This window comes from Lissotriton vulgaris, chromosome 1_1 (assembly GCF_964263255.1).
Source record: "Lissotriton vulgaris chromosome 1_1, aLisVul1.2, whole genome shotgun sequence".
Taxonomy (NCBI): Eukaryota; Metazoa; Chordata; class Amphibia; order Caudata; family Salamandridae; genus Lissotriton; species Lissotriton vulgaris.
Window position 1 is genome coordinate 243,512,656 of NC_141685.1, and position 24,866 is coordinate 243,537,521.

The 24,866-nt window shown below is 47.1% G+C and overlaps 9 non-coding genes across 9 annotated transcripts; all 9 read right to left on the reverse strand.

Moving 5' to 3' along the window:
* Window positions 1–299: 299 nt before the first annotated feature.
* On the reverse strand, window positions 300–373 carry TRNAC-GCA (transfer RNA cysteine (anticodon GCA)). Its single transcript has one exon. It is a non-coding gene; the product is annotated as a tRNA-Cys (tRNA).
* A 1,308-nt stretch (window positions 374–1,681) lies between these two features.
* Window positions 1,682–1,752, reverse strand: TRNAC-GCA (transfer RNA cysteine (anticodon GCA)). The gene has a single exon. It is a non-coding gene; the product is annotated as a tRNA-Cys (tRNA).
* Window positions 1,753–2,764: 1,012 nt separating this feature from the next.
* Window positions 2,765–2,836, reverse strand: TRNAC-GCA (transfer RNA cysteine (anticodon GCA)). Its single transcript has one exon. It is a non-coding gene; the product is annotated as a tRNA-Cys (tRNA).
* An 11,618-nt stretch (window positions 2,837–14,454) lies between these two features.
* Window positions 14,455–14,526, reverse strand: TRNAC-GCA (transfer RNA cysteine (anticodon GCA)). The gene has a single exon. It is a non-coding gene; the product is annotated as a tRNA-Cys (tRNA).
* Window positions 14,527–15,538: 1,012 nt separating this feature from the next.
* TRNAC-GCA (transfer RNA cysteine (anticodon GCA)) lies at window positions 15,539–15,610 on the reverse strand. The gene has a single exon. It is a non-coding gene; the product is annotated as a tRNA-Cys (tRNA).
* A 410-nt stretch (window positions 15,611–16,020) lies between these two features.
* TRNAC-GCA (transfer RNA cysteine (anticodon GCA)) lies at window positions 16,021–16,092 on the reverse strand. The gene has a single exon. It is a non-coding gene; the product is annotated as a tRNA-Cys (tRNA).
* Window positions 16,093–17,102: 1,010 nt separating this feature from the next.
* On the reverse strand, window positions 17,103–17,174 carry TRNAC-GCA (transfer RNA cysteine (anticodon GCA)). Its single transcript has one exon. It is a non-coding gene; the product is annotated as a tRNA-Cys (tRNA).
* Window positions 17,175–18,186: 1,012 nt separating this feature from the next.
* Window positions 18,187–18,258, reverse strand: TRNAC-GCA (transfer RNA cysteine (anticodon GCA)). The gene has a single exon. It is a non-coding gene; the product is annotated as a tRNA-Cys (tRNA).
* Window positions 18,259–19,268: 1,010 nt separating this feature from the next.
* TRNAC-GCA (transfer RNA cysteine (anticodon GCA)) lies at window positions 19,269–19,340 on the reverse strand. Its single transcript has one exon. It is a non-coding gene; the product is annotated as a tRNA-Cys (tRNA).
* Window positions 19,341–24,866: the final 5,526 nt, after the last annotated feature.

Here is a 24,866-nt window from a genome sequence, read left to right on the forward strand (position 1 = left end):
GCGATTCAAGAAAGCACCAAACAGTATAACAAATTTGTCAGTTTATTTCATAGTCCATTCCCTTTCTTTAGTGCTGTAAAAGGAAGAGCCAAATTCCAAAATAGATCAATGATCTTTCAGAAAGTTCCCAAATGGAACACCAAGCCGAGTGTTAAAACTGCATTTACTCACAGGTTTTGAGCAGCAAACTGTGTAATGATATTAAAGTGCAATATCCAAGGGAACACTGACTCTGTCAAAGATGATCCAAAAGGAATTGATGAAAAGTCCCAACTACAAACAACAGAATCAAAATTATCTGAGGGGACACCTGGATTTGAACCAGGGACCTCTTGATCTGCAGTTAAATGCTCTACCACTGAGCTATATCCTCAGCTTTTCAGTAAAATCAGAATGACATAATATCAGTACATCATGAAAGAGTGAGAGGATCATGCTAAGTTGTGCCGGAAAGTACAGGCTTGAAACTGTGGAACAGGAGAAGTAGTCCTTAATATTATTTATTAAAGTAAAACTGGATCATTTAAAAAACAGATTAATTTTTTCATTGCTATTTTATTTGAATAGGCCGTGGTACATAAGACCAATGCCTCTACATACAATGATTGTTTTGAAACATTCTTAAAGGGGAAGAGGTTTTTACGTGACACATTATCATTTGATGATTGGTTACCACAATCACCGAGATGGTGGTGAAGTATGATTGTTTTTTTGCCAAATTACGGAGGAAAAACATTTCGACATACCACTGCAAATCGGTATTTGGAAGGAACACCCAAACACCCCTTTCAAGTACCTTCGATTTAATACATCAAAAAAAGCCACTTTGTGCTTGCAACTGGCCTGATTCTTCAGACCAGCCTTCTTGCAACTGCAACGAGGGTTTGAACATCTTGCACGTAGGCAGAGCTTTCAAGGAGAAATTAAATAGTTCCTACGTTGCACAAAAATGAAGTGCTTCAAACAAGCACATACTTTTAATGCACAGGGAAAAGCTGGTATGCACCTGTTACAACGCATTCGTTACTCCGCACTACCATTACAACGCGACTTTTACAACGCATACCATTACAACGCATTGCGCTGGGGGGCGCTATAGGATAGGGAATAAGTATAATTTACTATCCAACACCTTCCCTAAGGTCCACGGGGACTGGAGTTAGAATAGTAAATTATACTTACCACTATCCAGCACCCCAAAGCGCTATGCGTTGTAATGGTATGCGTTGTAATGGTCGCATTGTAATGGTAGGTAGTTGTATCGGTATACGTTGTAACATGGTACATTCAAGCTGGAATATATGTAAGACTGAGGACACAGGTGAAATGAGAAATAGACTGACTGCATCCCTGCACAGTATTCTAAGCCATTTCTTTAGTGCGATTCAAGAGAGCACCAACCAGTATAACAAATTTGTCAATTTGTTTCATAGTCCATTCCCTTTCTTTAGTGCTGTAAAAGGAAGAGCCAAATTCCAAAATAGATCAATGATCTTTCAGAAATTTCCCAAAGGGAATACCAAGCCGAGTGTTAAAACTCCATTTACTCACAGGTTTTGAGCAGCAAACTATGTGATGCTATTAAAGTGCAATATCCAAGGGAACACTGACTCTGTCAAAGATGATCCAAAAGGAATTGATGAAAAGTCCCAACTACAAACAACAGAATCAAAATAGTCTGAGGTGACACCCGGATTTGAACCAGGGACCTCTTGATCTGCAGTCAAATGCTCTACCACTGAGCTATATCCCAAACTTTTCAGTAAAATCAGAATGACATAATATCAGTACATCATGAAAGAGTGAGAGGATCATGCTAAGTTGTGCCGGAAAGTACAGGCTTGAAACTGTGGAACAGGAGAAGTAGTAGTTAATATTATTTATTAAAGGAAAGCTGTATCATTTAAAAAACGGATTACTTTGTTTCATTGCTATTTTATTTGAATAGGCAGTGGTACATAGGACCAATGCCTCTACATACAATGATTGTTTTGAAACATTCTTAAAGGGGAAGAGGTTTTTACGTGACACATTATCATTTGATGATTGGTTACCACAATCACCGAGATGGTGGTGAAGTATGATTGTTTTTTGGCCAAATTACGATGGAAAAACATTTCTACATACCACTACAATTCGGTATTTGGAAGGAACACCCAAACACCCCTTTCAAGTACCTTCAATTTAATACATCAAAAAAAGCCACTTTGTGCTTGCAACTGGCCTGATTCTTCAGACCAGCCTTCTTGCAACTGCAACGAGGGTTTGTACATCTTGCACGTAGGCAGAGCTTTCAAGGAGAAATTAAATAGTTCCTAAGTTGCACAAAAATGAAGTGCTTCAAACAAACACATACTTTGTATGGACAGAGAAGAGATGGAATATATGTAAGACTGAGGACACATGTGTAATGAGAAATAGATTGATTGCATAGCTGCCCAGTATTCTAAGCCATTTCTTTAGTGCGATTCAAGAGAGCACCAAACAGTATAACAAATTTGTCAATTGGTTTCATAGTCCATTCCCTTTGTTTAGAGCTGTGAAAGGTAGAGCCGAATTCCAAAATAGATCAATGATGTTTCAGTAATTTCCCATAGGGAATACCAAGCCCAGTGTAAAAAATGCAGTTACTCACAAGTTTTAATCAGCAACACTGTAATGGTATTAAAGTGTAACATCCAAGGGAACACTGACTCTGTCAAAGATGATCCAAATGGGATTCATGAAAATTCCCAACTACAAACAGCAGATTCAAAATAGTATGAGGGGACACCCGGATTTGAACCAGGGACCTCTTGATCTGCATTCAAATGCTCTACCACTGAGATATATCCCCAGCTGTCAGCCAAGATCAGAATGACAATATATCCTGAGGGTATCCTGAGGTATCCTGAGGCTGAGAATTCACTTGGCGCCTCGCTGTTGGTCGCGCTGGTCGCGTTTCCTTGTGCATTGCCCTTCAGCATTTTAAAGCCCCATTTTTTCGCATTTATTTTTATTTTATTTGTATTATCCCTCGTTTTTAGCTCCCCTCCTGCCCCCTACCTTGCACATAATTTCTGGAACAACCACCGCTGTTTGGCGGGTCCGGTTCTGGGGAGGTTGTGGTTGACGGCGGACATCTTGCCTTGGGTAGTGGAGTGTGAGCGCCATCTTGGAGCGTCCAGGTGAGCTGGGACGCGGAGAGCACGCTATTTAGGGCGAGCATCACGAGGGGATTACCTGGTAAGGTATCCTGAGGCTGAGAATTCACTTGGCGCCTCGCTGTTGGTCGCACTGGTCGCGTTTCCTTGTGCATTGCCCTGCAGCATTTTAAAGCCCCGTTTTTTCGCATTTATTTTTATTTTATTTGTATTATCCCTCGTTTTTAGCTCCCCTCCTGCCCCCTACCTTGCACATAATTTCTGGAACAACCACCGCTGTTTGGCGGGTCCGGTTCTGGGGAGGTTGTGGTTGACGGCGGACATCTTGCCTTGGGTAGTGGAGTGTGAGCGCCATCTTGGAGCGTCCAGGTGAGCTGGGACGCGGAGAGCACGCTATTTAGGGCAAGCATCACGAGGGGATTACCTGGTAAGGTATCCTGAGGCTGAGAATTCACTTGGCGCCTCGCTGTTGGTCGCGCTGGTCGTGTTTCCTTGTGCATTGCCCTGCAGCATTTTAAAGCCCTGTTTTTTCGCATTTATTTTTATTTTATTTGTATTATCCCTCGTTTTTAGCTCCCCTCCTGCCCCCTACCTTGCACATAATTTCTGGAACAACCACCGCTGTTTGGCGGGTCCGGTTCTGGGGAGGTTGTGGTTGACGGCGGACATCTTGCCTTGGGTAGTGGAGTGTGAGCGCCATCTTGGAGCGTCCAGGTGAGCTGGGACGCGGAGAGCACGCTATTTAGGGCAAGCATCACGAGGGGATTACCTGGTAAGGTATCCTGAGGCTGAGAATTCACTTGGCGCCTCGCTGTTGGTCGCGCTGGTCGCGTTTCCTTGTGCATTGCCCTGTAGCATTTTAAAGCCCCGTTTTTTCGCATTTATTTTTATTTTATTTGTATTATCCCTCGTTTTTAGCTCCCCTCCTGCCCCCTACCTTGCACATAATTTCTGGAACAACCACCGCTGTTTGGCGGGTCCGGTTCTGGGGAGGTTGTGGTTGACGGCGGACATCTTGCCTTGGGTAGTGGAGTGTGAGCGCCATCTTGGAGCGTCCAGGTGAGCTGGGACGCGGAGAGCACGCTATTTAGGGCGAGCATCACGAGGGGATTACCTGGTAAGGTATCCTGAGGCTGAGAATTCACTTGGCGCCTCGCTGTTGGTCGCGCTGGTCGCGTTTCCTTGTGCATTGCCCTGCAGCATTTTAAAGCCCCGTTTTTTCGCTTTTATTTTTATTTTATTTGTATATGGCTAAGATACCCGCCACCCCCTCTCAACACAATCCCCAAAGGAGGGAAACCGGAAACAGTTCTTGAAGTTTTTGGAAGAGGGAGGGAGTGACCCTCCCGGCCGTATTTATTAAAACAAAATTAAAACATTAAATCAACAGTTTCATATTAATGTACAATTTCATTACCACATTGCGATGTTTGGCTAACCTTAACAGATTCTCTAATACAGAGGTTCTCCTAGCCGAACTAACATCCTACAAAACATTGACTTGCAATTTTGAAATTGTACATCCTAACGTTTAAGGGCCAACGGCAAGGTCGTAACCGGTGTCAAGATCCCTAACCAGAAATACCCCCCCCACTTGGGAGGGGCGACAGCACAGAGGCGTACCTCAAGTGCAACTACCAATTTCCCTTGACTTGACGGGGGCACCAATAAAACTCGACGCCACTTAAAGGTCGTTCGAGGACTCGTGTGAGGTATCTAGAAGGTAGCGTAGACCCCCCCCAAACCCCGCACAACTTACCACATCTGCCGTCGCAGACGTCACTGGCCCCGGGAAATTCCACAGGAGGGGGCTGTAACCCCTCCTACACAGGAAGGGGCCTTGACCGCCTTTCCTTTCTCTCGGCGACCCATCCTTAGAAGGGACCGCCTCCCCGTTGAGGGGCCAATGGCCACCTCTCCCGAGCGCTCCCATCCGTGTTGGGTGACGCCCACTCATAGGGATCTTCCAATTAGTGCTCACCGATCATGACCTTACCGCCACAGGCCGGATAGTTGACCGGCTATCCGGACCCCCCACAAAGCTCCTACCTAAAGGTCATGTTATAACGTTTTTAACCATGCTAAGAGGTCTCCTATGAGTAACTCATTCCCCACCCGAGACAAATGCACACCATCCCCCAAATACATACTGTCATCATTAATACAGCCATGCGAAATAGAATGCAATGTCCTGGAACGGAACAACCTACTCATATTGTTATTAAGCTTTCTAACAGAATGATTCAAAGCAGGAACAGAAATAGCCCCCCGCCACACCTTTCGTGGGATCATATGGGACCACGCAATTGTGCACCCCGGAACTCTCCTCGCCAACCAACTTACAGTGGAAAGCATTGCCTCCAGGAGAAGTCGTCTACCGGTGGTCACCAAATCATTGCCCCCTAGATGTACTATGACTATAGACGGCGGTGACCTCTTCCGCCCTAACAAACCCTCGAAGAATGCTTGAAACTGGTCAATACAGAGACCGCCTCTTCCGTAGAAGGACACACTGTACCCGTATTCCCCAGCTACGTGAATCATGTCACCTGCTTTGAATACGTCCGCGGCACGCCTCACGTATGAGTGGCCCACGACCCACACCTCCTTTTTCACAGCCGGTGATGTCTGACCGCTGGCCCGGTGTTGGGTCGACTGCATAGTCCGCCCCGCCTCGTAGGCTTGCGCAACTGAAAACCAAACAAAAACAGGAAGCGTGAGTACATCATTACAGCTTCACAACATGTGCAACCGCACATACCTCTTATAACAATTGGAGGACCAACGCCCCACTCGTTTCACTTGTTCAACATTAAGACCCCTAGCTGTAGCTTCTGTAGCAGCCCCTATCCGAAAGGAATGGGTCCCAAACTCGCCCGGGTTCAAGCCCGCAGCGGCAATTGACATCGCAAGCACCCGCTGAAACTGAAATTTTGTCAGTGGGGTGGCGTCCGCGTGTCTCAACAAGGTCCCCCCCCATGATGCCACCCTTCGTGCTAGGTAGTCTTCTAAACACTTTACCGGACACATGGAGGACCCGGGAATCCTGCGTATGATTATGCAGTTACCCATCCCACCTTGATCGGTCTTGGACCTGACAAAGGATACAGTCATTGTCTCTCCTCTGATCTGAACGTGTTCCTGGCATAAACCCCCTGTCACATCCTGTTTGTTCCTTGCCACCAACTCGCTTACCCGCATCGCCCCATGAAATGCCAGCGTAAAAGCGGCCCGGAACAGCACCGTCTCAAACTGAGATGAACATGTGGCAGGGAGTGTGGCCAACAACTGGGCCAACCTATCCAAACCTATCGGGCGCCTCTCATCTACTCTGCGACCCTCAAGGCGTTGCCACCCACGCAGCGCTTTCTGTACAACGAAAGACGCTGTCGGGTCCTGGATACCATGAGCCCTGGCAACAAAGGAAATGGCAGCACGATGCCTCTGAGCCGTCGCCACCGATTTCCCAGCCCTACGCAAGGACATCATAAAATTCACTACCCATTCCTCGTGTCCCCAAAGCCCCTCTCTATCAGTCCCCAAAAAGGCTAAATAGGACCGGAACGCCCCTTCATATGCCTTCCTCGTCCTTGGTGCTAAACTCTCTCCCACGAGGTGACGAAGTTCGGGGCACCGAGAGACCAGAGAGCTTCGGGAAAGGGTGCCGGCTCCGGGTCCGCTGTGGGAAGGAAACCCGAGAAAGCCTGCATATGAAAACGAGACAGTGCATCAGCCGCCTGGTTCATTACCCCCGGGACATGTCTAGCTCTGAATAGCACATTCAGCTGCATACATAGTAAAACAATTTCTTTGAGCAGTCTCAAAATCAGTTTGCATCGTGCTGCCTGGCTATTGATACACTCGACCACGGTCATATTGTCAGACCAAAATACCACAGAGTGATCTTTGAACCCTTCGGGCCACGTTCTCAGGGCCACCAAAATGGGAAAAAGTTCCAGGAAAGCAATATTACTTGTCAATCCATTGTCATGCCACCATGCCGGCCACCTTTGTGCCGACCATTTTGTGCCGAAGATGGCACCAAAACCCATGCTACCTGCCGAATCTGTCCATAGCCCCAGCTCTTCAGAGGACACGGCCGGTTTGTTCCAGACGACTCGACCATTGAACTCCGCCAGAAATGCTAACCAAATGCGCATGTCCTGGCGGACCTCAGCCGATAGTCTCGTGCGATGATGACCCTCCTTTAGGCCGACCATAGCTTGGGCAATCGAACGGGAAAAGGGGCGGGCCATTGGTATAACCCTCAGGGCAAAATTCAACTGTCCAACTAACTGCTGTAATTGATGCAGCGTAACTTTAGATCCACTTATACACATTTGCAAGGCTGCCCTGAACTTCAACACTTTGTCAGCTGGTAAACGAAAACAACCCTCACCGGAGTCTAACTCGATCCCCAGAAACTCGAGGCAAGTCGCAGGACCCACCGTCTTACCTGGTGCCAATGGCACACCAAACTGCTTCATTAAAACACAAAATTCGGCCAAGGCCTGGCCACATTCGAGATCCCCGGCTGCCCCCAGGAACAAAAAATCATCAAGGTAATGCATTACATGTTGGAAACCCGTCTTTTTTGTGAAGACCCACTGTAGAAAACTACTGAATTTCTCGAAATAGGCGCAAGATATAGAGCACCCCATCGGCATACACCTATCCATGTAAAACTGACCCTGAAACATGAAACCCAGGAGACGCTGGTCGTCTGGGTGTACCGGGAGCAACCGGAACGCTGATTCGATATCTGACTTCGCCATCAGCGCCCCGGGCCCCAGGCGATTCAAAATGGCTACGGCCTCATCGAAGGATGCGTACCGCACCGAACACACTTCCGGGTCTATTGCATCGTTTACAGAAAGACCACGTGGAGCTGATAAATTATGAATCAGTCGGAACTCACCTGGGTCCTTCTTGGGGACCACCCCTAAAGGGGAACAAACAAAATTCTGCACCGGGGGTATACTAAACGGGCCGGCGACCCGACCTCGAGTAACCTCCTTCCGGATTTTTTCCTGTACCACGGTCGCATGCTGCAGGACCGAAAGTTGATTTTTACACTTTTCCACACCCTGAAAGTCCCCTACTGGGATGCGGAAACCATACGAAAACCCGTTCCGCAGCACCCCAGCAGAAGTACGATCCGGGTATTCGCTGAGCCAGGGAATCATCGCCAAGGTATCAATCGGGGTAGGTAAAGGCGCCCCTCGGACTTTGTTAGACCTGTTTGGCGCCTCCTCTACCCCCGTTATCACCCGTTTTGGCTCTGCACGTGGACTCAGGATGGGACGACCCGCACCCACTACATTCGTGTCTAAATTTACACGATCCCTGGGGCCTAGTACATTTATTTCGGTTGAAATTCCAGCAGAACCCCTTTTTCCCTGTATTGCCGGCAGGTCTCGAGTAATCGTCAGTACCCGTACCTGATCGAAAGGGCGTCCCCGCATATTGGCGGGAGGACTCGCCAACATTACTCCCTACCAACGGCATTTTCAACATACCTGTCTCCTTCATTTTGTCCCATGTCAAAGAATCATAACAATCCCAGGTTAAGCTTTTATTATGCTCTTTAGCCTTTCTAAAAAGATTATCGTAGCAGAACCAATGGTTACCCTGGTGTGATGTCGAGTACCCCATGATTCGCGACTGATAGGTCGGCAACTCGGAAAGCAACTCGGGCCTACGTTCCCCCAAGATCGACGTAAAAATCCCCCATGCTTTGCCCCAATTGCCAATATTCTCATTTACTTTAAAGGCGGCCATTTTTGCGCGCCAAACACTCGGATGCATGAGGTCTTTCCGGCCTTTAACATGCTCCACCTCATAATGATCAACAAGCAACGAGAAGATGTTCACATATTCCCCCGCCCAAATCTTCTCTTTAATTGCCAAAGGCACATGTTGACCCAACCTTTCTCTACGAGAGGGTGCTGACTCATCCCTCGCAATCGGCAATGGCCGCTTACCTGCACCGGACGCTGCCTCTGCGGTCGTAATCGTCCCTTGTGGCTTGTCAACTACTGCAGCCGGCGCGGGCACCTTGGCTGTCTCCCGTTTCGCGCGCAATTGCTTCAGCAGCGCCTGCGCGTCGACAGCCGTGGCGCCCTCACTACTATCGCCCAACCACGCTGCTAGTTGTGCTGCCAGCTCGGGCGGCATATCTTCATTGGACACCGGGGTGACCACCACGGGAATCGGATTCCCCTCCACGGGTACTGGGGTTGGCGCTTCGAGCGGGGTACAGGGAACCGGGACGTCTCCCCCAGCTGGTCCCCTCTTTGGCCTCTTGGCTCTCCCTCCTGGAGCTGCACCAGCCGAAGGACGTTCCGGCCCCCCTTCCCCCTCTCTCTCCGCCACCCGCTTCTTTAGCTCGGTCATCTCCTTCATGAGGACCCGAAGCATCTGTTCCGTCGTCATTCTCTTTCCGCCTTTCTTGGGCATTTCTCCGACAGAGTATCTGTAAGACAAAAGAAAGATTACAACGCTCAAAATTGGCTCTTCGTCCCGTCTCGAGCTCACGTGCAGCGAGGAGGTGCAGCTTCAGAGCACAGGAACAAGAGGATGCCTTCCGGTCTTGCGTCCTCTTTTATCCGTCTTCAGGGCGGGCGTAACCCCGCCCCGGCCTGCCCCGAGGGCGTGGCCAGCCGCGTCAGTGTCTAGGCCAGCCCACTCTAGGGCGGGAAAAAGCGCGCCCCGGCTACGCCGCTTAGGGCATACCAGCCGAGACTCGCTTCCCGCCCAAGATGGCTTCCCGGGGGGATCGTGGTACTCTGCCATAAGTTCGGGGGGACCGAGTGGTCGCCCCTTTCCATTATCCCTCGTTTTTAGCTCCCCTCCTGCCCCCTACCTTGCACATAATTTCTGGAACAACCACCTCTGTTTGGCGGGTCCGGTTCTGGGGAGGTTGTGGTTGACGGCGGACATCTTGCCTTGGGTAGTGGAGTGTGAGCTCCATCTTGGAGCGTCCAGGTGAGCTGGGACGCGGAGAGCACGCTATTTAAAGCTCGCTTGAATTCGCGCAGCGGTTACGCGCAGCGGTGGCGCCCTCACTGCGCCTGAGTCGTGCCAGAGTCCTGCCCGTCTGCGCCTGTCCGCGATCCGGAGGCGTTTGAGGCGGGACTCTGGAACTCGTCTTATCTATCTAGCAGGTTGGCTTTTCATGATTGTTGAGCCGGCGCTTTGCCCCGCTTTGCCACGATGATCTCCTATAGCGCTGCTGCCTTGTTTGCTCTTCGTCCCCCTCGAGTGGGATGCAATTCTCTTTTCCCCGGAGGCCGCCTTCTGGGTAAAGGCTGTCCCGTCTGTGGGTGGCGCGCTTCGCCTACACCAACACCTATCCCCTCTGTCTCCACTCTGTCTTGTCATAGTGCCCTCTTGAACACCAGGTCCCTGGCTTGTCACTCTTCGGATATCTGGGATCTTTTGGCACATTCTAAACTATCATGTCTTTTTCTGACTGAGACGTGGTTAGGGGCAGGCTCGGAACCGGACATTGCCTGTGCCCTGCCTTCTAACTATACCATCTTAAGGAAAGACAGAGTTGGGGGCAGAGGTGGTGGAGTGGCCTTGATAGTAGACAAGGCTTTGGGGTGTTCGTCCTTCCCGGTGGACAATATCACAGGATGTGAAGCCCTTGGCTTCAATCTCCATCTTTCGGCCACTCAGACGTGTACAGGGATTCTCATCTATAGACCACCGGGTCCCATTGGCTCTTTTTTTGAGGACCTGCAGTCTGCTTTAGCTACACCCTGCATGCGAGTAGAGCACTGCATGCTGCTGGGCGACTTAAACTTGCACATGGATTCAATAACAGACGCTGAAGCGTCCAAACTGCGGGACATCACTACACTGCTGGGCCTCGCCCCTTTCATAGATAGTCCCACCCATGTCAAAGGCCACACGCTTGACTTAATTTTTTCTACGGTTCCTATCGAGGTGTCCCCGCCGCTCCCTGTTCTCTGGTCAGACCATTTTATAATAAATTTTGTTATAATACATGAGTCTAGGACCAGCCAAAGATCACAGAGGGAGAAGACTCGACAGTCTAGAGCTTTTCACTTAGTGACAGCTGACATGCTCTCTGATGCGCTAAATCAACACCTGTGTCAACTGACAGGGCACCTAGATGTTGATGTAACTTTGGTACAGAACTGGTTACAAACAAGTTTTGAGAAGTTAGCCCCTTTGAAGGCAGCTAGAACAGCCCCTTGCCATGACTCCGCTCCTTGGTTTACCCCCACACTACGTACAATGCGCCAAGATTGCAAAAAGGCGGAAAGACTCTGGCGCCGTATGTACGATCCTGTGGAGAAGACCAAGTATCGTGATGTTATGAAACTGTATCACAAACAGATTGCCGTAGCCAAAAAGGACTACCTCGAACATAGAATAGACCAAGCTGATAACACGAGCAGGGAACTGTTCAGAATTGTGAAGGAGTTTGTAGATCCGGCCACAGGCGCCCTCTCACACGGAAGATTGGATTAGGCAGCTTGCTGACTTTTTTGTCACAAAAATCATAAAGATTCAGGACTCTTTTCCCCCTGTGGCTCCTTCTGTGGTTGCCGCTGCCCCAGTTTCCAACTGGAGGTCGGCTTCTACCTCAGAGGTAGAGCCAGGGGCCACATTATCGGTTCTTCCCCAGTTGTCCTGTGAAACCTCACTTGAGCTACTATCCCGGCTTCAATCCGGTTCACCTTTGGATGCCTGTCCAGCTAAGTGTCTGGCCAAGGTGGCTTCGGCAGTGAACAGCTTGCTGAACCCCCTGCTCAATTTGTCACTCAGCTCCGGGGTGGTACCTCGAGAATGGAAACATGCACTCATTCTGCCGCTGATCAAAAAACCTTTGTTAGATCCCCTGCAGCTAGTTAACTATAGACCGATCTCCCTCCTCCCTGCTCTGGCGAAGGTGGTTGAGAAACATGTTCAACACTCTCTCACCACCTTTATCGAGAATAATAACCTGCTCCACGATTCTCAATCTGGCTTCCGCGCTAATTACAGCACGGAGACAGCCCTCGTGGAGGTGACCGACGCCATCAGGGAGACGCTCGATCTGGGGGGAAAGGCTATGTTAGTCATGCTCGACCTGTCGGCGGCGTTCGACACCGTCCCCCACGCAGGCCTCCTTTTAAGACTCAGGGAGATAGGACTGAGGGGGACGGTGCTGGACTGGTTCCAATCCTTCCTAACCGACCGTCGGCAGGTGATCTGGGCTCCACCGTTCTCCGCGGAAATGCCATCGCTAGAGGTGGGGGTGCCTCAAGGGTCCATTCTGAGCCCCACCATATTTAACATCTATATGGCCCCTCTGGCGAGGGTCGCGGAGGCTTATGGGGCCCGGGTCATCTCATACGCTGATGACACTCAGCTCCTGTTTACATGCAGGAAGGGAGAGGTGTTTGACGGCGACAGAATTAAAGACTGTTTGAGTGCAGTTTTCAAGTGGTTTCAGCGGCACAGCCTGAAATGCAACTCAGATAAGTCTGAGCTGCTCTTTTTCGGCTGTGCCCCTGATCCTGGGTGGAAGTCGTGGTGGCCCCAGGATATGTTTCCTCCTGAGACGTCATCCTCCCAAGTGAAAAACCTTGGAGTTGTATTCGATGACGATCTCTCATTTCGACCCCACATTTTGGGGCTATCGGGGAAATGCTTCGGCATCCTTAAGATGCTTAGGAAATTCCTCCCACTGCTTTCCCTACAATACCGTAAGACCGTAGTCCAGGCGCTTGTGGGATCTACATTAGATTACGCTAATGCGCTCTTTGCAGGTCTGCCAAAGTACCTCTTGTCCAGACTGCAAATCGTCCAAAACTCGGCAGCTAGAGCCATATTTGGCCTACCAAGGAGAGCCAGCGCCTCAGTGCTGCTTAAAAGGCTGCACTGGCTACCTATTTCGAGTAGAAATAGGTTCAAATTCTCACGTTGGCATTTAAAGCCCTTCATTCTATTGGCCCCGGCTACATTAGGAAGCGCATTGCTCCCTATGTTCCGCGGAGGATGTTGCGGTCTGCCGATTTGGCAAAAATGGTAGTTCCTGCTGTGAAACGAGTCCGGATGGGAGGCCGGTCCTTCCAATACGTGGCGGCTCGTTTTTGGAATGAGCTCCCTCTCTCCCTCCGCAAAGCCAATAATCTTCTGGCTTTCAGGAAGGAGCTGAAGACCGTGCTTTTCTCTACATGATCTCTGTGACTGCTGCGTCTCTGCTTTGTTGTTTTCTGAGTTTTTCAGGCCTCTTTGCTAAAGCGCCGGGACACCCCTCGGGGTAGCCGTGCGCTCTAAAAGTACGGCTATAACATAACATAACATAACATCAGTACATCATGAAAGAGTGAGAGGATCATGCTAAGTTGTGCCGGAAAGTACAACCTTGAAACTGTGGAACTGTAGAAGTAGTTCTTAATATTATTTATTAAAGGAAAAATGGATCATTAAAAAATATATATGTATTTGTTTGATTGGTATTTTATTTGAATAGGCAGTGGTACATAGGACCAATGCCTGCACTTAAAATGTTTGTTTTGAAACATTCTCAAAGGGGAAGAGGTTTTTACGGGATACCTTATTGTTTCATGTTTGGTTACCACAATCACTCAGATGGTGATGAAGTATGATTGTTTTGGGCCACATTACGGTGGAAAAACATTTCTACATACCACTACAATTCGGTATTTGGAAGGTACACCCAAACACCCCTTTCACGGACCTTAGATTTAAAACATCAGAAAAAGCCACTTTGTGCTTGCAAATGGCCTAATTCTTCAGGCCAACCTTCTTGCAACTGCAACAATGGTTCGTACATCTTGCACGTAGGCAGAGCATTTAAGGAGAAATTAAATAGTTCCTACGTTGCACAAAAATGAAGTGCTTCAAACAAGCACATACTTTGGATGCACAGGGAAAAGGTGGAATATATGTAAGACTGAGGACACAGGTGAAATGAGAAATAGACTGACTGCATCGCTGCACAGTATTTTAAGCCATTTCTTTAGTGCGATTCAAGAGAGCACCAAACAGTATAACAAATTTGTCAATTTGTTTCATAGTCCATTCCCTTTCTTTAGTGCTGTAAAAGGAAGAGCCAAATTCCAAAATAGATCAATGATCTTTCAGAAATTTCCCAAAGGGAATACCAAACCGAGTGTTAAAACTCCATTTACTCACAGGTTTTGAGCAGCAAACTATGTAATGTTATTAAAGTGCAATATCCAAGGGAACACTGACTCTGTCAAAGATGATCCAAAAGGAATTGATGAAAAGTCCCAACTACAAACAACAGAATCAAAATAGTCTGAGGGGACACCCGGATTTGAACCAGGGACCTCTTGATCTGCAGTCAAATGCTCTACCACTGAGCTATATCCCCAGCTGTCAGACAAAATCAGAATGACAATATATCAGTACATCATGAAAGAGTGCGAGGATCATGCTAAGTTGTGCCGGTAAGTACAACCTTGAAACTGTGGAACTGTAGAAGTAGTTCTTAATATTATTTATTAAAGGAAAAATGGATCATTAAAAAAAATATATGTATTTGTTTGATTGGTATTTTATTTGAATAGGCAGTAGTACATAGGACCAATGCCTGCACTTAAAATGTTTGTTTTGAAACATTCTCAAAGGGGAAGAGGTTTTTACGGGATACCTTATTGTTTCATGTTTGGTTACCACAATCACTCAGATGGTGATGAAGTATGATTGTTTTGGGCCACATTACGGTGGAAAACCATTTCTACATACCACTACAATTCGGTATTTGGAAGGTACACCCAAACACCCCTTTCACGGACATTCGATTTAATACATCAAAAAAAGCCACTTTGTGCTTGCAACTGGCCTGGTTCTTCAGGCCAGCCTTCTTGCAACTGCAACAATGGTTCGTACATCTTGCACGTAGGCAGAGCATTTAAGGAGAAATTAAATAGTTCCTACGTTGCACAAAAATGAAGTGCTTCAAACAAGCACATACTTTGGATGCACAGGGAAAAGGTGGAATATATGTAAGACTGAGGACACAGGTGTAATGAGAAATAGACTGACTGCATCGCTGCACAGTATTCGAAGCCATTTCTTTAGTGCGATTCAAGAAAGCACCAAACAGTATAACAAATTTGTCAATTTATTTCATAGTCCATTCCCTTTCTTTAGTGCTGTAAAAGGAAGAGCCAAATTCCAAAATAGATCAATGATCTTTCAGAAAGTTCCCAAATGGAACACCAAGCTGAGTGTTAAAACTACATTTACTCACAGGTTTTGAGCAGCAAACTCTGTAATGATATTAAAGTGCAATATCCAAGGGAACACTGACTCTGTCAAAGATGATCCAAAAGGAATTGATGAAAAGTCCCAACTACAAACAATAGAATCAAAATAGTCTGAGGGGACACCCGGATTTGAACCAGGGACCTCTTGATCTGCAGTCAAATGCTCTACCACTGAGCTATATCCCCAGCTTTTCAGTAAAATCAGAATGACATAATATCAGTACATCATGAAAGAGGATCATGCTAAGTTGTGCCGGAAAGTACAGGCTTGAAACTGTGGAACAGGAGAAGTAGTCCTTAATATTATTTATTAAAGTAAAATTGGATCATTTAAAAAACAGATTAATTTGTTTCATTGCTATTTTATTTGAATAGGCAGTGGTACATAAGACCAATGCCTCTACATACAATGATTGTTTTGAAACATTCTTAAAGGGGAAGAGGTTTTTACGTGACACATTATCATTTGATGATTGGTTACCACAATCACCGAGATGGTGGACTATGAAATAAATTGACAAATTTGTTATACTGTTTGGTGCTTTCTTGAATTGCACTAAAGAAATGGCTTCGAACAACAGAATCAAAATAGCCTGAGGGGACACCCGGATTTGAACCAGGGACCTCTTGATCTGCAGTCAAATGCTCTACCACTGAGCTATATCCCCAGCTTTGCAGTAAAATCAGAATGACATAATATCAGTACATCATGAAAGAGTGAGAGGATCATGCTAAGTTGTGCCGGAAAGTACAGGCTTGAAACTGTGGAACAGGAGAAGTAGTCCTTAATATTATTTATTAAAGTAAAACTGGATCATTTAAAAAACAGATTAATTTTTTCATTGCTATTTTATTTAAATAGGCCGTGGTACATAAGACAAATGCCTCTACATACAATGATTGTTTTGAAACATTCTTAAAGGGGAAGAGGTTTTTACGTGACACATTATCATTTGATGATTGGTTACCACAATCACCGAGATGGTGGTGAAGTATGATTGTTTTTTGGCCAAATTACGATGGAAAAACATTTCTACATACCACTACAATTCGGTATTTGGAAGGAACACCCAAACACCCCTTTCAAGTACCTTCAATTTAATACATCAAAAAAAGCCACTTTGTGCTTGCAACTGGCCTGATTCTTCAGACCAGCCTTCTTGCAACTGCAACGAGGGTTTGTACATCTTGCACGTAGGCAGAGCTTTCAAGGAGAAATTAAATAGTTCCTAATTTGCACAAAAATGAAGTGCTTCAAACAAACACATACTTTGTATGGACAGAGAAGAGATGGAATATATGTAAGACTGAGGACACAGGTGTAATGAGAAATAGATTGATTGCATAGCTGCCCAGTATTCTAAGCCATTTCTTTAGTGCGATTCAAGAGAGCACCAAACAGTATAACAAATTTGTCAATTGGTTTCATAGTCCATTCCCTTTGTTTAGAGCTGTGAAAGGTAGAGCCGAATTCCAAAATAGATCAATGATGTTTCAGAAATTTCCCATAGGGAATACCAAGCCCAGTGTAAAAAATGCAGTTACTCACAAGTTTTAATCAGCAAAACTGTAATGTTATTAAAGTCTAACATCCAAGGGAACACTGACTCTGTCAAAGATGATCCAAATGGGATTCATGAAAATTCCCAACTACAAACAGCAGATTCAAAATAGTATGAGGGGACACCCGGATTTGAAACAGGGACCTCTTGATCTGCAGTCAAATGCTCTACCACTGAGCTATATCCCCAGCTGTCAGCCAAGATCAGAATGACAATATATCAGTACATCATGAAAGAGTGAGAGGATCATGCTAAGTTGTGCCGGAAAGTACAACCTTGAAACCGTGGAACTGTAGAAGTAGTTCTTAATATTATGTATTAAAGGAAAAATGGATCATTAAAAAAAATATATGTATTTGTTTGATTGGTATTTTATTTGAATAGGCAGTGGTACATAGGACCAATGCCTGCACTTAAAATGTTTGTTTTGAAACATTCTCAAAGGGGAAGAGGTTTTTACGGGATACCTTATTGTTTCATGTTTGGTTACCACAATCACTCAGATGGTGATGAAGTATGATTGTTTTGGGCCACATTACGGTGGAAAACCATTTCTACATACCACTACAATTCGGTATTTGGAAGGTACACCCAAACACCCCTTTCACGGACCTTCGATTTAATACATCAAAAAAAGCCACTTTGTGCTTGCAACTGGCCTGATTCTTCAGGCCAGCCTTCTTGCAACTGCAACAATGGTTCGTACATCTTGCACGTAGGCAGAGCATTTAAGGAGAAATTAAATAGTTCCTACGTTGCACAAAAATGAAGTGCTTCAAACAAGCACATACTTTGGATGCACAGGGAAAAGGTGGAATATATGTAAGACTGAGGACACATGTGAAATGAGAAATAGACTGACTGCATCGCTGCACAGTATTCTAAGCCATTTCTTTAGTGCGATTCAAGAAAGCACCAAACAGTATAACAAATTTGTCAATTTATTTCATAGTCCATTCCCTTTCTTTAGTGCTGTAAAAGGAAGAGCCAAATTCCAAAATAGATCAATGATCTTTCAGAAAGTTCCCAAATGGAACACCAAGCCGAGTGTTAAAACTGCATTTACTCACAGGTTTTGAGCAGCAGACTCTGTAATGATATTAAAGTGCAATATCCAAGGGAACACTGACTCTGTCAAAGATGATCCAAAAGGAATTGATGAAAAGTCCCAACTACAAACAACAGAATCAAAATAGTCTGAGGGGACACCCGGATTTGAACCAGGGACCTCTTGATCTGCAGTCAAATGCTCTACCACTGAGCTATATCCCCAGCTGTCAGCCAAAATCAGAATGACAATATATCAGTACATCATGAAAGAGTGCGAGGATCATGCTAAGTTGTGCCGGAAAGTACAGGCTTGAAACTGTGGAACTGTAGAAGTAGTCCTTAATAATATTTATTAAAGTAAAACTGGATCATTTAAAAAACAGATTAATTTGTTTCATTGCTATTTTATTTGAATAGGCAGTGGTACATAAGACCAATGCCTCTACATACAATGATTGTTTTGAAACATTCTTAAAGGGGAAGAGGTTTTTACGTGACACATTATCATTTGATGATTGGTTACCACAATCACCGAGATGGTGGTGAAGTATGATTGTTTTTGGCCAAATTACGGAGGAAAAACATTTCTACATACCACTACAATTCGGTATTTGGAAGGAACACCCAAACACCCCTTTCAAGTACCTTCGATTTAATACATCAAAAAAATCCACTTTGTGCTTGCAACTGGCCTGATTCTTCAGACCAGCCTTCTTGCAACTGCAACGAGGGTTTGAACATCTTGCACGTAGGCAGAGCTTTCAAGGAGAAATTAAATAGTTCCTACGTTGCACAAAAATGAAGTGCTTCAAACAAGCACATACTTTTAATGCACAGGGAAAAGGTGGAATATATGTAAGACTGAGGACACAGGTGAAATGAGAAATAGACTGACTGCATCGCTGCACAGTATTCTAAGCCATTTCTTTAGTGCGATTCAAGAAAGCATCAAACAGTATAACAAATTTGTCAATTTGTTTCATAGTCCATTCCCTTTCTTTAGTGCTGTAAAAGGAAGAGCCAAATTCCAAAATAGATCAATGATCTTTCAGAAATTTCCCATAGGGAATACAAAGCCCAGTGTAAAAAATGCAGTTACTCACAAGTTTTAATCAGCAACACTGTAATGGTATTAAAGTGTAACATCCAAGGGAACACTGACTCTGTCAAAGATGATCCAAATGGGATTCATGAAAATTCCCAACTACAAACAGCAGATTCAAAATAGTATGAGGGGACACCCGGATTTGAACCAGGGACCTCTTGATCTGCAGTCAAATGCTCTACCACTGAGATATATCCCCAGCTGTCAGCCAAGATCAGAATGACAATATATCCTGAGGGTATCCTGAGGTATCCTGAGGCTGAGAATTCACTTGGCGCCTCGCTGTTGGTCGCGCTGGTCGCGTTTCCTTGTGCATTGCCCTGCAGCATTTTAAAGCCCCGTTTTTTCGCATTTATTTTTATTTTATTTGTATTATCCCTCGTTTTTAGCTCCCCTCCTGCCCCCTACCTTGCACATAATTTCTGGAACAACCACCGCTGTTTGGCGGGTCCGGTTCTGGGGAGGTTGTGGTTGACGGCGGACATCTTGCCTTGGGTAGTGGAGTGTGAGCGCCATCTTGGAGCGTCCAGGTGAGCTGGGATGCGGAGAGCACGCTATTTAGGGCGAGCATCACGAGGGGATTACCTGGTAAGGTATCCTGAGGCTGAGAATTCACTTGGCGCCTCGCTGTTGGTCGCGCTGGTCGCGTTTCCTTGTGCATTGCCCTGCAGCATTTTAAAGCCCTGTTTTTTCGCATTTATTTTTATTTTATTTGTATTATCCCTCGTTTTTAGCTCCCCTCCTGCCCCCTACCTTGCACATAATTTCTGGAACAACCACCGCTGTTTGGCGGGTCCGGTTCTGGGGAGGTTGTGCTTGACGGCGGACATCTTGCCTTGGGTAGTGGAGTGTGAGCGCCATCTTGGAGCGTCCAGGTGAGCTGGGACGCGGAGAGCACGCTATTTAGGGCGAGCATCACGAGGGGATTACCTGGTAAGGTATCCTGAGGCTGAGAATTCACTTGGCGCCTCGCTGTTGGTCGCGCTGGTCGCGTTTCCTTGTGCATTGCCCTGCAGCATTTTAAAGCCCCGTTTTTTCGCATTTATTTTTATTTTATTTGTATTATCCCTCGTTTTTAGCTCCACTCCTGCCCCCTACCTTGCACATAATTTCTGGAACAACCACCGCTGTTTGGCGGGTCCGGTTCTGGGGAGGTTGTGGTTGACGGCGGACATCTTGCCTTGGGTAGTGGAGTGTGAGCGCCATCTTGGAGCGTCCAGGTGAGCTGGGACGCGGAGAGCACGCTATTTAGGGCAAGCATCACGAGGGGATTACCTGGTAAGGTATCCTGAGGCTGAGAATTCACTTGGCGCCTCGCTGTTGGTCGCGCTGGTCGCGTTTCCTTGTGCATTGCCCTGCAGCATTTTAAAGCCCCGTTTTTTCGCATTTATTTTTATTTTATTTGTATTATCCCTCGTTTTTAGCTCCCCTCCTGCCCCCTACCTTGCACATAATTTCTGGAACAACCACCGCTGTTTGGCGGGTCCGGTTCTGGGGAGGTTGTGGTTGACGGCGGACATCGTGCCTTGGGTAGTGGAGTGTGAGCGCCATCTTGGAGCGTCCAGGTGAGCTGGGACGCGGAGAGCACGCTATTTAGGGCGAGCATCACGAGGGGATTACCTGGTAAGGTATCCTGAGGCTGAGAATTCACTTGGCGCCTCGCTGTTGGTCGCGCTGGTCGCGTTTCCTTGTGCATTGCCCTGCAGCATTTTAAAGCCCCGTTTTTTCGCATTTATTTTTATTTTATTTGTATTATCCCTCGTTTTTAGCTCCCCTCCTGCCCCCTACCTTGCACATAATTTCTGGAACAACCACCGCTGTTTGGCGGGTCCGGTTCTGGGGAGGTTGTGGTTGACGGCGGACATCTTGCCTTGGGTAGTGGAGTGTGAGCGCCATCTTGGAGCGTCCAGGTGAGCTGGGACGCGGAGAGCACGCTATTTAAAGCTCGCTTGAATTCGCGCAGCGGTTACGCGCAGCGGTGGCGCCCTCACTGCGCCTGAGTCGTGCCAGAGTCCTGCCCGTCTGCGCCTGTCCGCGATCCGGAGGCGTTTGAGGCGGGACTCTGGAACTCGTCTTATCTATCTTGCAGGTTGGCTTTTCATGATTGTTGAGCCGGCGCTTTGCCCCGCTTTGCCACGATGATCTCCTATAGCGCTGCTGCCTTGTTTGCTCTTCGTCCCCCTCGAGTGGGATGCAATTCTCTTTTCCCCGGAGGCAGCCTTCTGGGTAAAGGCTGTCCCGTCTGTGGGTGGCGCGCTTCGCCTACACCAACACCTATCCCCTCTGTCTCCACTCTGTCTTGTCATAGTGCCCTCTTGAACACCAGGTCCCTGGCTTGTCACTCTTCGGATATCTGGGATCTTTTGGCACATTCTAAACTATCATGTCTTTTTCTGACTGAGACGTGGTTAGGGGCAGGCTCGGAACCGGACATTGCCTGTGCCCTGCCTTCTAACTATACCATCTTAAGGAAAGACAGAGTTGGGGGCAGAGGTGGTGGAGTGGCCTTGATAGTAGACAAGGCTTTGGGGTGTTCGTCCTTCCTGGTGGACAATATCACAGGATGTGAAGCCCTTGGTTTCAATCTCCATCTTTCGGCCACTCAGACGTGTACAGGGATTCTCATCTATAGACCACCGGGTCCCATTGGCTCTTTTTTTGAGGACCTGCAGTCTGCTTTAGCTACACCCTGCATGCGAGTAGAGCACTGCATGCTGCTGGGCGACTTAAACTTGCACATGGATTCAATAACAGACGCTGAAGCGTCCAAACTGCGGGACATCACTACACTGCTGGGCCTCGCCCCTTTCATAGATAGTCCCACCCATGTCAAAGGCCACACGCTTGACTTAATTTTTTCTACGGTTCCTATCGAGGTGTCCCCGCCGCTCCCTGTTCTCTGGTCAGACCATTTTATAATAAATTTTGTTATAATACATGAGTCTAGGACCAGCCAAAGATCACAGAGGGAGAAGACTCGACAGTCTAGAGCTTTTCACTTAGTGACAGCTGACATGCTCTCTGATGCGCTAAATCAACACCTGTGTCAACTGACAGGGCACCTAGATGTTGATGTAACTTTGGTACAGAACTGGTTACAAACAAGTTTTGAGAAGTTAGCCCCTTTGAAGGCAGCTAGAACAGCCCCTTGCCATGACTCCGCTCCTTGGTTTACCCCCACACTACGTACAATGCGCCAAGATTGCAAAAAGGCGGAAAGACTCTGGCGCCGTATGTACGATCCTGTGGAGAAGACCAAGTATCGTGATGTTATGAAACTGTATCACAAACAGATTGCCGTAGCCAAAAAGGACTACCTCGAACATAGAATAGACCAAGCTGATAACACGAGCAGGGAACTGTTCAGAATTGTGAAGGAGTTTGTAGATCCGGCCACAGGCGCCCTCTCACACTCTCACACGTAAGATTGGATTAGGCAGCTTGCTGACTTTTTTGTCACAAAAATCATAAAGATTAAGGACTCTTTTCCCCCTGTGGCTCCTTCTGTGGTTGCCGCTGCCCCAGTTTCCAACTGGAGGTCGGCTTCTACCTCAGAGGTAGAGCCAGGGCCCACATTATCGGTTTTTCACCAGTTGTCCTGTGAAACCTCACTTGAGCTACTATCCCGGCTTCAATCCGGTTCACCTTTGGATGCCTGTCCAGCTAAGTGTCTGGCCAAGGTGGCTTCGGCAGTGAACAGCTTGCTGAACCCCCTGCTCAATTTGTCACTGAGCTCCGGGGTGGTACCTCGAGAATGGAAACATGCACTCATTCTGCCGCTGATCAAAAAACCTTTGTTAGATCCCCTGCAGCTGGCTAACTATAGACCGATCTCCCTCCTCCCTGCTCTGGCGAAGGTGGTTGAGAAACATGTTCAACACTCTCTCACCACCTTTATCGAGAATAACAACCTGCTCCACGATTCTCAATCTGGCTTCCGCGCTAATTACAGCACGGAGACAGCCCTCGTGGAGGTGACCGACGCCATCAGGGAGACGCTCGATCTGGGGGGAAAGGCTATGTTAGTCATGCTCGACCTGTCGGCGGCGTTCGACACCGTCCCCCACGCAGGCCTCCTTTTAAGACTCAGGGAGATAGGACTGAGGGGGACGGTGCTGGACTGGTTCCAATCCTTCCTAGCCGACCGTCGGCAGGTGATCTGGGCTCCACCGTTCTCCGCGGAAATGCCATCGCTAGAGGTGGGGGTGCCTCAAGGGTCCATTCTGAGCCCCACCATATTTAACATCTATATGGCCCCTCTGGCGAGGGTCGCGGAGGCTTATGGGGCCCGGGTCATCTCATACGCTGATGACACTCAGCTCCTGTTTACATGCAGGAAGGGAGAGGTGTTTGACGGCGACAGAATTAAAGACTGTTTGAGTGCAGTTTTCAAGTGGTTTCAGCGGCACAGCCTGAAATGCAACTCAGATAAGTCTGAGCTGCTCTTTTTCGGCTGTGCCCCTGATCCTGGGTGGAAGTCGTGGTGGCCCCAGGATATGTTTCCTCCTGAGACGTCATCCTCCCAAGTGAAAAACCTTGGAGTTGTATTCGATGACGATCTCTCATTTCGACCCCACATTTTGGGGCTATCGGGGAAATGCTTCGGCATCCTTAAGATGCTTAGGAAATTCCTCCCACTGCTTTCCCTACAATACCGTAAGACCGTAGTCCAGGCGCTTGTGGGATCTAGATTAGATTACGCTAATGCGCTCTTTGCAGGTCTGCCAAAGTACCTCTTGTCCAGACTGCAAATCGTCCAAAACTCGGCAGCTAGAGCCATATTTGGCCTACCAAGGAGAGCCAGCGCCTCAGTGCTGCTTAAAAGGCTGCACTGGCTACCTATTTCGAGTATAATTAGGTTCAAAATTCTCACGTTGGCATTTAAAGCCCTTCATTCTATTGGCCCCGGCTACATTAGGAAGCGCATTGCTCCCTATGTTCCGCGGAGGATGTTGCAGTCTGCCGATTTGGCAAAAATGGTAGTTCCTGCTGTGAATCGAGTCCGGATGGGAGGCCGGTCCTTCCAATACGTGGTGGCTCGTTTTTGGAATGAGCTCCCTCTCTCCCTCCGCAAAGCCAATAATCTTCTGGCTTTCAGGAAGGAGCTGAAGACCGTGCTTTTCTCTACATGATCTCTGTGACTGCTGCGTCTCTGCTTTGTTGTTTTCTGAGTTTTTCAGGCCTATTTGCTAAAGCGCCGGGACACCCCTCGGGTAGCCGTGCGCTCTAAAAGTACGGCTATAACATAACATAACATAACATCAGTACATCATGAAAGAGTGAGAGGATCATGCTAAGTTGTGCCGGAAAGTACAACCTTGAAACTGTGGAACTGTAGAAGTAGTTCTTAATATTATTTATTAAAGGAAAAATTGATCATTAAAAAATATATATGTATTTGTTTGATTGGTATTTTATTTGAATAGGCAGTGGTACATAGGACCAATGCCTGCACTTAAAATGTTTGTTTTGAAACATTCTCAAAGGGGAAGAGGTTTTTACGGGATACCTTATTGTTTCATGTTTGGTTACCACAATCACTCAGATGGTGATGAAGTATGATTGTTTTGGGCCACATTACGGTGGAAAAACATTTCTACATACCACTACAATTCGGTATTTGGAAGGTACACCCAAACACCCCTTTCACGGACCTTAGATTTAAAACATCAGAAAAAGCCACTTTGTGCTTGCAAATGGCCTAATTCTTCAGGCCAACCTTCTT